Genomic DNA, 13381 nt, shown 5'->3' with positions numbered 1-13381 from the left:
CCCCAAACGTTAGAACAAATGGCATAAAACAGGTAAGTAACTGGGTGTTTTCTGGGTTTTTGGATTGTTTGGATAACAATTTAGGCCAAAAGTTTAGGCATTTCTAATCTTGAAAGTAGGTAGCTTAAGAGGCATGGTTCTTGGGCGATTTTGCATTAAAGCGCCTTTCAAAACCAGTGTTCTAACATGCAATTTCTGAGGTGACAATACTTCTCTCAAGGGGCCACTACTACAAAATTGACATGGGACGATGATTTTAAACCGTCGTATGGACTCTCATACGTCGGTTCTAATATCGTCGTCCCATGCAATGTCATACCATGTAAAGCATGAAACAACAGTTTAAATAAAAGCGTCATCTCCCGTCATACATGAGACAATAGTTCCTATACAAATGTTCTCTCTTGTAGTACATGAGACGACAGTTTATGTGTAAACGTCATCCACTGCAGTAAATGAGATGACAGTTCCTACACAAGCGTCATCCTCCTGCAGTACATGAGATGACAATTTATGTGTAAACATCGTCCCCTACAATACATAAGACGACAGTTTTGTGGAGACCGATGTCCCATGTAGAATATGATAATTTTTTCATTTCTCTATTTTCAATACTATATTCATTCATAATTTCCTGTGTAATTACAACATAGTTCAAATAGAATCAATAGGCAGACAAAATCAATATAACTCAGTATATTCAAAATCTAAAAATTGCAAGATCAAAATATAGACTTGGAATAACTATGTAAGTGCTAACTAAAAACTACAATTAGTATATTTTTTAATTCTGATTTCAAAAGTTACTCTAGCTATGACTCGTCCGCTCAAGAAGCTCGGTTGCCTATTCATTTCGAATTTCATTAATTTCGCCAAGTGTATATGTATTTTTTCCACCAAACTACAAAACACAAAATAAAAAACTAAATCAGAAATTAAATTCAATAGAATTGTAGTTCAATAATAATAAATACAGTTACATCACTAGTTAGCCATAACATGGGTGTCTCATTCAAGCAATAGTCATTCACCATCCTTATGATATAAAAGCTGCACTCTATTGACAATGTTTGACTTAAATTAAATGAAAAGAAAAATATTCGAACATCTAATAGTATGTCCCCTGAACTTATAAAAAGTAAAAAACAAGAAACTTCATCTATGAATGATTTGATATTGAGAGGTGTCTTGTGGTGAAGATGATATCATTTACCTCTACAAGTTGTTTTTCTGTCATTTCAACACCCTCTAGAAGTGTTTTTAAAAGTGGAGCAGCCCCAGATGAATCCTTAGATGTGTCAATCTTTGAAAAACTTTCTTTGACAGCTGAAGAAGCTCGTCCCAAATTGTCTGCAACATCAAGTAGACTCTTTGCAAAATTCTGCAACAAGATTTCAAGCAATTTGTCAAGCTAAGACTTCAACAGGCGTACCAAACCTACTATTTTGAACAAGGAAACTTTAATGTGAAAATAAGATGTAACGACCCAAATTCGCTAATAAGGCTTAAGGGCCTTGATTAGCGTGCCAGGAGGGCATGATGGGATTTATGTGTGACTTTAATGAGTAAAATGCATGGTTATGATTTAAAGCATGTTATATGACTATTTGACTATTTGAGATGCATGACTATGTGTATTAGTATGCATGAAGGCCCTGATTGTGTTAGAAGGGCATAATTGTAATTTTGGCCATTTTGGGCATAACTGTATCGTTATGTGATAGTTGTATTATGTGATTTGTACCACGTGAGTGTGGTGATATTATTGTGATGCACGTGCCAAGACGGTCCTAGAGAGCAAGTTAACTTAAAAGTCACAACAGGATTTTATATCCGGCTCGGGAGGAGCCTAGGGGTACTTTGGGAATTTTATGGTTAGGTAGAGAATTAGCGGTTAATGGTTATTGGTGATTGAGTAACCTGGGTAACCGTTAGTTACTGCTGAGAGTAACAAGTTTAGGTGAAAGAAATGATAGAATTGCAATATAAGAGAAATGACTAGTGTGCCCTTGAGGTTTAGTTAGCATAGGGTTTTGATGAAGGGGTAGAATGGTCATTTGGCATGAGTTTAGGTAACTTTCAGCTGGGATATAGGGGGGTACACGGTTTAGGCTTAGACATATTATGGGTTTTATAAAAATTGAAAGAAGAAGAAGAAGAAGAAGAAGAAGAAGAAGAAGAAGAAGAAGAAGAAGAAGAAGAAGAGGAGAATGAGCTGAGATTGGAGACTTAGGAGATGAATCAAGGAAGCTTAGGGTTGGATTCTTCATTCAAGGTAAGGATTCTATGTAAATTTAAGGCTTGTTTCTGTTTTGGTTTAAGAAAATTAAAGCATGAGTTAAGTTTTTAGGTTTTGTATGAGTTGCTGAAATTAGAGATCAAATGGGTGGATTTTGGGTGTGATTGTGTTTTTGATCTTGATGATAGTGTCTATAGGTTGTTAGATGGTTCATTTGAGGTTTCAATTTGGTTTTGGGGTTGAGATATGTGTTTGGGCTGGTTTAGAGGTGTTTTGGATGGGGGAATTGAAGGAGAAAAACCCAGAAATTCTGGGTTCGCGAAGGAGCGCCGCGGCCCTGTTCTTGGGCGCCGCGGCGCGAGGCTGTTTACAGTTAGGGAAACTTTTTGACTTCGCTGGGCGCCGCGGCCCTTGCAGGTAGCGCCGCGGCGCTACGCCTTTTTCAGGATGGGAAATTTTGCAATTTTGGGCATTTGTCCCGGGGGCTCGGGGGATGTTTCCAATGATTTGTTTTAGGAATTTGGGAGTCCCGAGAGTGTGGAATTGGTTCCGGGAAGTGATTTTTGAATTGATTAGTATTAAAGGATGTTTTGTACGTGTTGTGACTAGGTCTTTGTGAAGCTCGGGTTAGAGGACTGTGCTCGCGGCTTTAGTGCATTAGGAAGCTCGGAATACAGGTAAGAAAACTGTAGCACCCGAGATTAGGGCATGGGCCCATAGTGTTATTGCAGGGCATGGCCCTAGATTGTATTATGTGCTAATGTATTACCTTAAGTGAATTATTATATGTGTGAATGGTTATTTGGAAATGTATTATATGTGTGATTATAGTGCAATGAACGGCTAAGGCCAAGAGCGGCAAGGCCGAGAACGGCAATGGAGCCGAGAACGACGAAAGGCCGAGAACGGCAGTGGGGCCGGAAGTACCACTTAGCACATGGGATGCTTACAGTCAGGGTAGGACCCAATGGATACATGAGATATCCTTACGGTGAGGACCGAGACCCCAGGCTTTGGTAAGGCTTCTGGGGCGGCATGGCCGTGTTTGCTTAGTATAATGGTTGACCTGTTTATCTGTGGACTATCTGATATGATTAATTGTATAATTTGCATATGTTATGAGCTGCATGAGTTTTCTTGCTGGGCTTCGGCTCACGGGTGCTCTGTGTTGCAGGTAAGGGCAAAGATTGAGTCAACCAGCCATGAGTACGGAGAGCGTGAAGCGACGCGTACATGTTTGGCCTGCCCGACTGCTTTGGTTGGGGGTATTTACGAAAAAGGGCTGTAATAATCTGTGATTTTAATAACTAATCAACTGTAAACTTATTTTAAGTTGTAAATAGTTTTCAAACCTTATTTTGGGATCCCAGATGTTGTATACTTGATGTTTTCAATAAAGTAAAGTATTTTCAAAAGATTACAGCCTTAACTTTTGCTTAGTCACACTTTTGTTTTAAAAACCTCGGTTAGCGAGTTAATTGCACAAAGTTTTGATTTAAAACTCACTTAGTAACGGCTCTAAGGAAGTAGGGCGTTACATAAGATATATATGCAAATAAGCTTTGGTACCAAACCTGAATGGCAAATTTTTTCGAGTTCTCTGCTTCACGTCGTGTCCTGTCCATGACATTCTCCATTTTCGCATAGCTTCTGAGGACTTTATCTTGCATTTTCTCAATCTCTTTATGCTTCTGCTTCAAAAGCTCTTACTTCTCAGCCACAAGTTTCACCAGATCATCTACACTCAAATCCTCGTCGGAATCTGAATCAAAAAATGCTGTTCGTTTAGTTCTTCTCCTTGTTTTCACATTATTAGACATAGTAGACTGAAAATCTGATATAGAACTTGATTCTTTTGTCTGATCAGCAACATCACTCTGCTCAGACGCGGCTTGACTGTAGACTTTAGCATCTCCATTATTCTCTGAATTACTCCCATGTTCTTTTTCAGAAGTCTCGGGGGACGCAGAAGAAGCAAAACCAAATCTTTGAAAGGGAGAAGAACTCAGATGGAATAGAGACACCTGGCTAGGAGCCTACTAAAGAAGAAGAAAAAACCCAAATACAATAAATTAGATAGCTTTAAAAATTTCGGAACACAACTTAAATTTTGAAAGCACAACCCTTTAAACTTCATCAAACACAATGGTTAGATACATAAGCTAATACAACGGTTAGATACATAAGTAAGATGAAAGTTAATAAGAACCTCAGCTATATAAGCTAAAGTAGGGAACAATGTGACACTCATTTATAGATTGCACAAAATAAAATGTTTAAAAAAATTATAGTTTTACCTGGTACTGATCTACCAGATAAAACTTCAAGAGCCACAAACATATTTTCCGGATCTTTGGGTTGAAAATCATAAACCAACACCTGCAAAATGAGGTTCAGAAAGACTGGAGTTCCAATTGTGAAATTGTAAACGAAAATGTACACAAACTTCAGTGATACATTTCTAGCCAATGGTCTTGTTAATTTCTACCACGTAACAATGAAGGAAGTACTATGGATTCCATTATACAATTCGTATTTAAGAGTTATAGTGACTGAAAGCAGTCCAAAATGCAGTATGGACAACTGTTTTCAGTTTTTACTTCTGTAATATGTGTATCTATTGGTATAGTATTTATAACAACTTCCACCCAATTTACATACAAAACAAAGGTTTTTTTTTTGGGTATGTGTTGACTGCATTTTTAGCCAACGACGTGAGAACGTCAAATACGACAAGCCTTCAAGAGATTTTAAACGACACAGACGGTTTTAATCAATGAAAGTAAATAACACAAGAGATTTTATAGTGGTTCAGCCCCGATTGTCGGTAATAGCCTAATCCACTTAGAGTTGTGATTTATAGATCCGTACTCAAGATCAGATGGACTGAGCCAACTGAGTTTCTTTAGTACAGATTGCAAAAATACAAGAATTCTCTCTTATTTCAGCACTTTCTCTCTCTAGAATACTCAGACCCAATTTTCTCTCTCTAGAAAGAAGAAGCAGAAGAAGCAGAAGAAGCCCCTCTCTCATCCCATAAGCCCTCTATTTATAGGCTTAGGGTCATACAACTGATATCCCTTAGAACTGGGATATTTTATTATATTTATTATATTTAAATTACAAAGAAACATTCAAAATTAAAAATGTAACAAACCCCCTATTTGTGGGAAGAATGAGAGATTCCCGGGTGCCTAGACCAATTCTTGACGTAGTCTCACATGCACGTTGGTTACTCCTTCAAGCTTTCCTTGGTTCAAAGTGATGTATACATGGCTCTCCTCAGACCAAAGCCATGCGTGCTTGGCTCTCCTCGGACCAAGGTGGTCCGAGCCAACCCCCTTGGCCTTTCACCTCGGGTAAGCCCGAGCCTACCTCCTCCAATCAAGGTCCGATCGGACCTTGTGGCCTTCTCCTCGGACCAAGGTGGTCCGAGGCATCCTCCTCTTGCCTTCTCCTCAGACCAAGGTTGTCCGAGGCATCCTCCTCTTGCCTTCTCCTCGGACCAAGGTGGTCCGAGGCATCCTCCTTGGCATCTCACCTTGGACAAGTCTTAGGAAATCTCCTTGGACTTCTCCTCGGTCCAAGGTCCCTTGGTCTCTCTTCGGACCACATCCTTGGGGTCTCCTAGGACCACTCTCTTGGGGTCTCCTAGGACCACTCTCTTGAGTTCTCCTCGGATGCACTCTCCTTAGCTCTCCTAGGAGGCACTCTCCTTAGCTCTCCTAGGATGCATTCTCCTTAGCCTCCAAGGATGCATTCTCCTTAGCCTCCTAGGATGCATTCTCCTTAGCCTCCTAGGATGCACTTGGCTTGGTTATGACATCTTTCAAGCAGTCCAAATTCTTCGTCAGTCTACCGGGTCACCTTATCACAACTCTGAGGAGTCAATGTATTTATTGACTATTTAATGTGTCTTTTACTGATCATGCACTGCCACTTGTCACCTTTATTGCCACGTTCTTGATCTCCAATTTTTGGGTATAACCCAAAAATTGGAGATCAATGGCGTGGCAATAGAGGTGACAAATGGCAGTACATGGTCCGTAAAAGACACATTAAATAGTCAATAAATACATTGACTCCTCAGAGTTGTGATAAGGTGACCCGGTAGACTGACGAAGAATTTGGACTGCTTGAAAGATGTCATAACCAAGCCAAGTGCATCCTAGGAGGCTAAGGAGAATGCATCCTAGGAGGCTAAGGAGAGTGCATCCTAGGAGGCTAAGGAGAATGCATCCTAAGAGGCTAAGGAGAATGCATCCTAGGAGGCTAAGGAAAATGCATCCTAGGAGAGCTAAGGAGAGTGGTCCGAAGAGAGACCAAGGGACCTTGGACTGAGGAGAAGTCCAAGGAGATTGCCTCGGACCTATCCGAGGTGAGATGCCAAGGAGGTTGACTCGGACCTATCCGAGGTGAGATGCTAAGGAGGTTGCCTCGGACCTATCCGAGGTGAGATGCCAAGGAGGTTGCCTCGGACCTATCCGAGATGAGATGCCAAGGAAGATTGCCTCGGACCACCTTGGTCCGAGGAGAGCCATGCATGCATAACCTTGAGCCAAGGAAAGCCTAGAGGAGTGCATGTCCTACCACCATGCATGTTCTACCACCATGCACGTCCGACCAACAAATGTTTGTCCTACCACCATGCACATGTTCGACCAGCACTTGCATGGGTGGTCAGTAGGAGGTGGATCAACTAGCTAGAGGAGACTAAGTCAAGATTCCCAGAAACAACTTCAACAAGATATGCGGGAATCTCTCATTCTTCCCACAAATGGGGGGTTTGTTACATTTTGAATTTTGAATGTTTCTGTAACGCCCTACTACCTTAGAGCCGTTACTAAGTGAGTTTAAGACGGAAATTTGTGCAACTAACTGACTCTCCGAGGTTTCTAAAACCAAAAGTGTGACTAAACCAAAGTTTAAGGCTGTACTCTTTGAAAATGTTTAGTTTCATTGAAAACATTAAGTACCAAACATCCGGGATCCCAAAATAAGGTTTACAAAATATTTACAACTCAAAAATAGATTTACACTTGATCAACTATCAAAAGAATGGTAAATACAGCCATATACAAAAATGCCCCCAACCAAAGCAGTCGGGCAGGCCGAACATGTACGCGCCGCCCCCACGCTCTCCATACTCATGGTTGGTTGACAGACTCTTTGCTTTTACCTGCAACACGGAGCACCCGTGAGCCGAAGCCCAGCAATAAAACCCAAATAGTACATAACATATGCAAATAATATAGCTGACATAATCCATTGATAAATAGGAAAACCATCAGACTAAACAAGCACGGCCATGCCGCCCCAGAGGCCTTACCAAAGCCTGGGGTCTCGGTCCTCACCGTAAGGATAACTCATGTATCCCTTGGGTCCCACCCTGGCTATAACATCCCATGTGCTGAGTGTTACTTCCGGCCCCAAGGCCGTACCCGGCCTTCGCCGCTTTCGGCCTTAGCCGTTCATTTCATTATAATCGCACGTATAATACATTTTGAAATGACCATTCAAACATATAATAGTTCATCTAAGATTACACATTTGCACATAATACAATCTAGGGCCATGCCCTGCAATCACACTGTGGGCCCATGCCCTATTCTCGGGTGTTACGGTTTTCTTACCTGTATCCCGAGCTTTCCGATGCACCAAGGTCACAAGCACGGTTCTCTAGCACGAGCCTCTCCGAAATCCTAGTCACAACACACATAAAACACTTTTAATACTAACCAAGCCCAAGACCACTTCCCGGGACCAATCCCGTACTCCCGAGACCTCTAAATCCATAAAACAAAACATCGGAACCATCCCCCGTGTCCCCGGGAAAAAGCCCTAAAAACTCAACTTTTTGGCTGCCAAAATGGCCTAGGGCCGCGGCACTCCCCTCAAGGGCCGCGGCGCCCAGCGGCTAGGCCACCTCCTGAAGCATCCTCGCGCCGCGGCGCCCAAGAACAGGGCCGCGGCGCTCCTTCGCGAACCCAGATTTCTGGGTTTCCTCTTGCGTTTTTCCCGAGCTACAACCTCCCCAAATCAACCCAAACAAATACCTAAACCCCAAGATCAAATCAAAACTTCATATGAACCATCTAACAACCTATAGACACTAGAATCAAGATCAAAACATCATCACACCCAAAATCCACCCCTTTGATTTCTAATTTCAGCAACTCAAACCAAACTTTAAAATGCTTAACTTATGCTTTAGATTTCTCAAATCAAAACAGAAACCCAACTTAAATGTGCATAAAAATCCTTACCTCAAGTGGAGAATCCACCCTATAAGCTTCCTTGATCTCCTCCTAGGCTCCCACTTCAGCCCCTTCTACACCTCTTCTTCTTTCTTCTTCTTGCCCTAGCCTTTCTTTCTTCTTCTTTTTCTTTTCTTCCAATTTTATCAAAACACCAAATGACCCAATGCCCAAACCGTGTACCCCCATATCCCAGCTGAAAATTTTCTAATACTCTTGCCAAATGACCACTTTACCCCTTCCTAATAACCCTTCCTAACTAAACCTTCAAGGGCATTCTTGTCCTTACACTTCTATTTCAATTCTACCATTTTCTACCTAAAATTTGTTACTCACAGCAGTTACAAACGGTTACACAGGTTACTCAATTGCCAATAACTATAACCACTCATTCTCAACTCAACTTATAAGATTCCCAAAGTACCCCTAGGCCCCTCCCGAGCCGGGTACAAAATCCCGTTGTGACTTTTAGACTAAATAGCTCACTAGGACCGTCTCGCCGCGTGCATCACAATAAAAACTCCACACACACATGGTACAAATCACATAATACAATTATCACATTTATGCCCTCAACGGGCTAAAGTTACCAGTTTACCCCCAACATACAAACGGGGCCCACAAGCATAAATATACGACCTAATCATGCATTCTAATCACATAGTCAATCAAATTCATATAATATCATGTCAATTCATTTATTGCCCTCCAGGCACGCTAAACGAGGTCTTAAACCTTATTAGCAACTTGGGGTGTTACAGTTTCTTTGTAATTTAAATGTAATAAATATAATAAAATATCCCGATTCTAAGGGATATCAGTTGTATGACTCTAAGCCTATAAATAGAGGGCTTATGGGATGAAAAAGGGGCTTCTTCTTTCTAGAGAGAGAAAATTTGGGTCTGAGTATTCTAGAGAGAGAAAGTGCTGATATCTGAAAGAATCCTTGTATTTTTGCAATCTATACTGAAGAAACTCAGTTGGCTCAGTCCATCTGATCTTGAGTATAGATCTATAAATCACAACTCTAAGTGGATTAGGCTATTACCGACAATCGGGGCTGAACCACTATAAAATCTCTTGTGTTATTTACTTTTCTTGTTTATACCGTCTGTTGTCGTTTACATTCTCTTGAAGGTTTGTCGTATTTGACATTCTCACGTCGTTGGCTAAAAACACAGTCAACATTATGAAACTGGTTCAATGGCCTATTGATTTGTCATACCTATGGGGGGTACTTCACATTGTTCAACTTGGAAAAGTACAATAACCTCATATATCATAGATAACTGGACGAAGTAAAAGGTAAAGCTAGCTAGACAGGGGGGAGCAGAATATATGCTGCAAACACATGTTAGGATTCATAAGAATGGATTTACAGAGCATTATAATATTAGCTCTAAATTCAAATAAGGAAGTTGCAACGCATATTAATTACTTTAGCAAAAGAACAACCTTAAAAATATAAGACCCATTCATAGATAAGCATGGAGAGACTGCAAAGAAATATGATTCTAACCATACTTACAAATCCACTTGAAACTTAAACTTAGCAGAAAAGGACACCTGAGAATGTGGTGGTGATGAGGGGAGTTTGATTAGAACCATAAAATGCTGGAAATCCCATAGATTGAGGGAGTAGGCAGCGGACATAAGAAGCTGGGGTGGTCCTTTGGACGCTCTTAGAGGAAGTGCAGCTACATATACTTGGTCTCTCCCACTGTCACTCTTCCTTATTACAGAATTTGTCACCAGTGAAGCCATTCCCTTCGGTACAGACTACTGAGTGGAAGGAACCGTTGGGGAAGTTGCAATTATGGAAGATTAAATCCATATCCTCTATGGTGCACAGAGTGTTCACTGACCCGAAAGAGGCAACTACATCAGCTAAAGCCTAGCAAAAACCTTGCAGTACCACCAGCCTAAAACAAACAAAGGCACCAAGAGAGATTAAGCAAGATCATAGGACCATATCAGTAACTTCAATTCTGGCTCTATAACCTCTGTTTAAAATGTTCCTTTGTGTCCAATCTTTGTGCAATTTTTATAACATTAATTTAAATCCCTTGGACAGAAAATCATCCCTACACTCATCTCTACACAAAAGGTTCAACAAGATATATAACATTACCCAAAGCCACAATCCAAAAAAAAATGACATCTTTTTAGTAGAGCTAAAACTCCATCTTACATTAAACAACAAAACACAACAAAAGACTAATAAACAAATGAAAATGGAGAATGAGTAAGGATTGTCGCTTCTTCCTACTCAATTGCTGCTTCTCCTCCTTTTTCTTGTTCTTAATAACCGCTATTTTCTTCTCAGGGTTATCCTCATCACCAACCCCAAGTCCAACAAGGCTCCTCACACACACACGTATCAAAATTTCTAGGAACGTCAGAAATCTTGCCCACATTATTAGTCCTATTCATATCGATATCGTACAAAAGATATGTCTCACCATCCTGATGCAAGAGAACATGATGACCACTCTTCGAATACTTAAGTGGCATCACATATTCAAAATAGTTAGTCACATTTGATGGCATCACTGAGAACAACTTAGTCCAAGAGTCTACCCCATATTCCTTCATCATCAAGATGTCAACATGGTTCACATTATCATGTGGAAAGAAAAGGCATGTAGCACAAAGATACCCTCCTAATTCTACCAGTTTCACAAAAATTTTCCAATATTCTCAAAGATGAAATCTCTGTCAATAACGTTAACCATCTATACTGACATATATATTTAACACCGAATACTATTATATTCTCAAAAATGAATCTTATTCGCAAACTTGAATCATGATAATGGAACATTCCATTCAAAGCAACACATATTCAATCAAATCTTTAGTATTTAAACCAAAAAACTCAGTCCAGAGAAAGAAAGAAAAAAAGAATACCCAAAGTCTTGTGGCTATCACTATGACGAAGATAGAGAAGCAGGTACAGGGCAGCGAGAAGAGCTTTACGCCGGAGATGGGTGGAGGGCGGCGATCGAACGGTCGGATTGAGAATTAGGCGTGAAGACGTCGGAGCTTTAGGCTGGAGATGGGTTGGACCACAAGCAGATTAGGGTTTGCCCGTACGCAGGGAAGGATCCGTCGTCACCGCCGTCACCTGGGCTGTCGCCGTTCTCCCTAGTTGTCGTCGATTGTTGGATTGTCGCTGGTCGCTGTTATGGCAGAGGGTTGTGCTATTGTCTTGTGCACAAGAGAGGGTTTCTTTCACACGTTAGTATTTTTTTTCAATTTCTTTTTATATATTATATTTTATTAGTTTAAAAACATTATGGTTATAATTTAAAAGTACTGTTAATGGAAGTATATATAACTAATAGAAGTATGACTTTTTTTTAATTAATTTTTATCTTTTAGTATTATTAATATAAAATTATTAAATAAGTTAACAATTAATATTAAATAACTCTTTTAAATTTAAATTTGAATTATTAATTATTATTTATTTTTTATAAATATATTTGCATAATATATTAAGTATATTTATTAATTCATATTAAAATATACAAATTTAATTAATGCCAAAAAAATTGGGTTGCATTGAGACAACGTTTCTATTAGAACCATCTTCTCGTGTTAAAGGTAGATACGTGACAACAGTCTCTATAGAACAGTCATCTCATGTAATCTTTGGTTTGAATGGCACGACAGTTTTAGATAGTCTGTCGTCTCATCTCTACTTTTAACATGAGACGACTATTCTACTAAAAATGTCGTCTCATGTGCGTCATCTAAGTACAATTTTCTAGTAGTGGGTGCATGAATTAGGGGCACACGTGGATACATGTAATAGGGCTTTAGTTATGCCTTTAGCCTGTAGAAGCTTTAGTTCGAGTAATATAGCTTTCAATCCTTAGGTCAAGCTCTCCCATGATGTTGTCCTGTGTTACATCCTTTGGTCACCTCTAATAGTCGTTTTGTTCCCAAGAAAACTAAACCATGTTAAGATGAGCAACCTAAAGGCAAAGATGTTGCTGGCTCATTTTCTCAAGACAATCGCTGAAACCCCCATCCCCCACTTTGGACCAGTGGTGGAGATGGAAATCAAGGTAAATGACAACAAATTTTACGTGGCCGAGAGGATAGTCTCTCATATAATTTTGATGCCCTAGGTGAACAAAATAATGAGAGTCCATGGGATCGAGACGGATTCCAAGTTTTGCACTGGAGGGCAAGCGGAGCTGCACTTCCTTTGAGGATGACTTCGGGGCATGGAGCGATGAGCACCTGGAAGCAGGCACATTCCTCCCATTGAGTTCGTATATCACTGACTTTCTAAATTTTGAGATGCTAGATCTGTTCCAGCTTCCCCCCAACACTTATCGCCTCTTCGCGAGGCTCAAGTTATAATATATTTGTTTTGCCTTAAGGCCAATCCGGACATTAGAACCAATGGTGATGATTTCTACTACTTCACCAGATTTCCAAAAACAGCCAACATCATCGACCTCTCCAGCGATCCAAACGACTATAAGGACCAGTTCTTTATGTCGAAATGATTCCGGACCTGTGACTTCCATTATTTACATGTACCTAATAAGTTTTTTCGCCCTAGCCTTATTAAAGATTTTATTTCAATATTTTCTTATTATGATCCTTTTACTTTCTTGTGCAACCATTTACAAGAGGTCTGCGCCTTCCTAGGTCTGTTTGAACCAATACAAGACTCTTGCCTCTGCTCTCGCCATTGAAAATGAATATCAAGGAGTGATAACAAATGCTGACATGTTGGCATTTGGTTTGATAAAGAAGGGCCAATCTTTGGCTCTAAAACCTTGAGATCCTCTCAGGAAGAGGCCACTGGCCACCATAGAGGAGGTCGAGGAAGTGTAAGAGGTCGTGCCCTTGGTGCATAGAT

The 13381-nt window shown here is 40.3% G+C and overlaps 1 pseudogene; it reads right to left on the bottom strand.

The window, feature by feature from the left end:
* Positions 1-940: 940 nt before the first annotated feature.
* On the bottom strand, positions 941-10260 carry LOC133806911 (grpE protein homolog 2, mitochondrial-like; annotated as a pseudogene).
* Positions 10261-13381: the final 3121 nt, after the last annotated feature.

This window comes from Humulus lupulus, chromosome X, assembly GCF_963169125.1.
Source record: "Humulus lupulus chromosome X, drHumLupu1.1, whole genome shotgun sequence".
Taxonomy (NCBI): Eukaryota; Viridiplantae; Streptophyta; class Magnoliopsida; order Rosales; family Cannabaceae; genus Humulus; species Humulus lupulus.
Note: the sequence above shows the minus strand (reverse complement) of the source record. Positions and strands in the feature narration are given on the sequence as shown.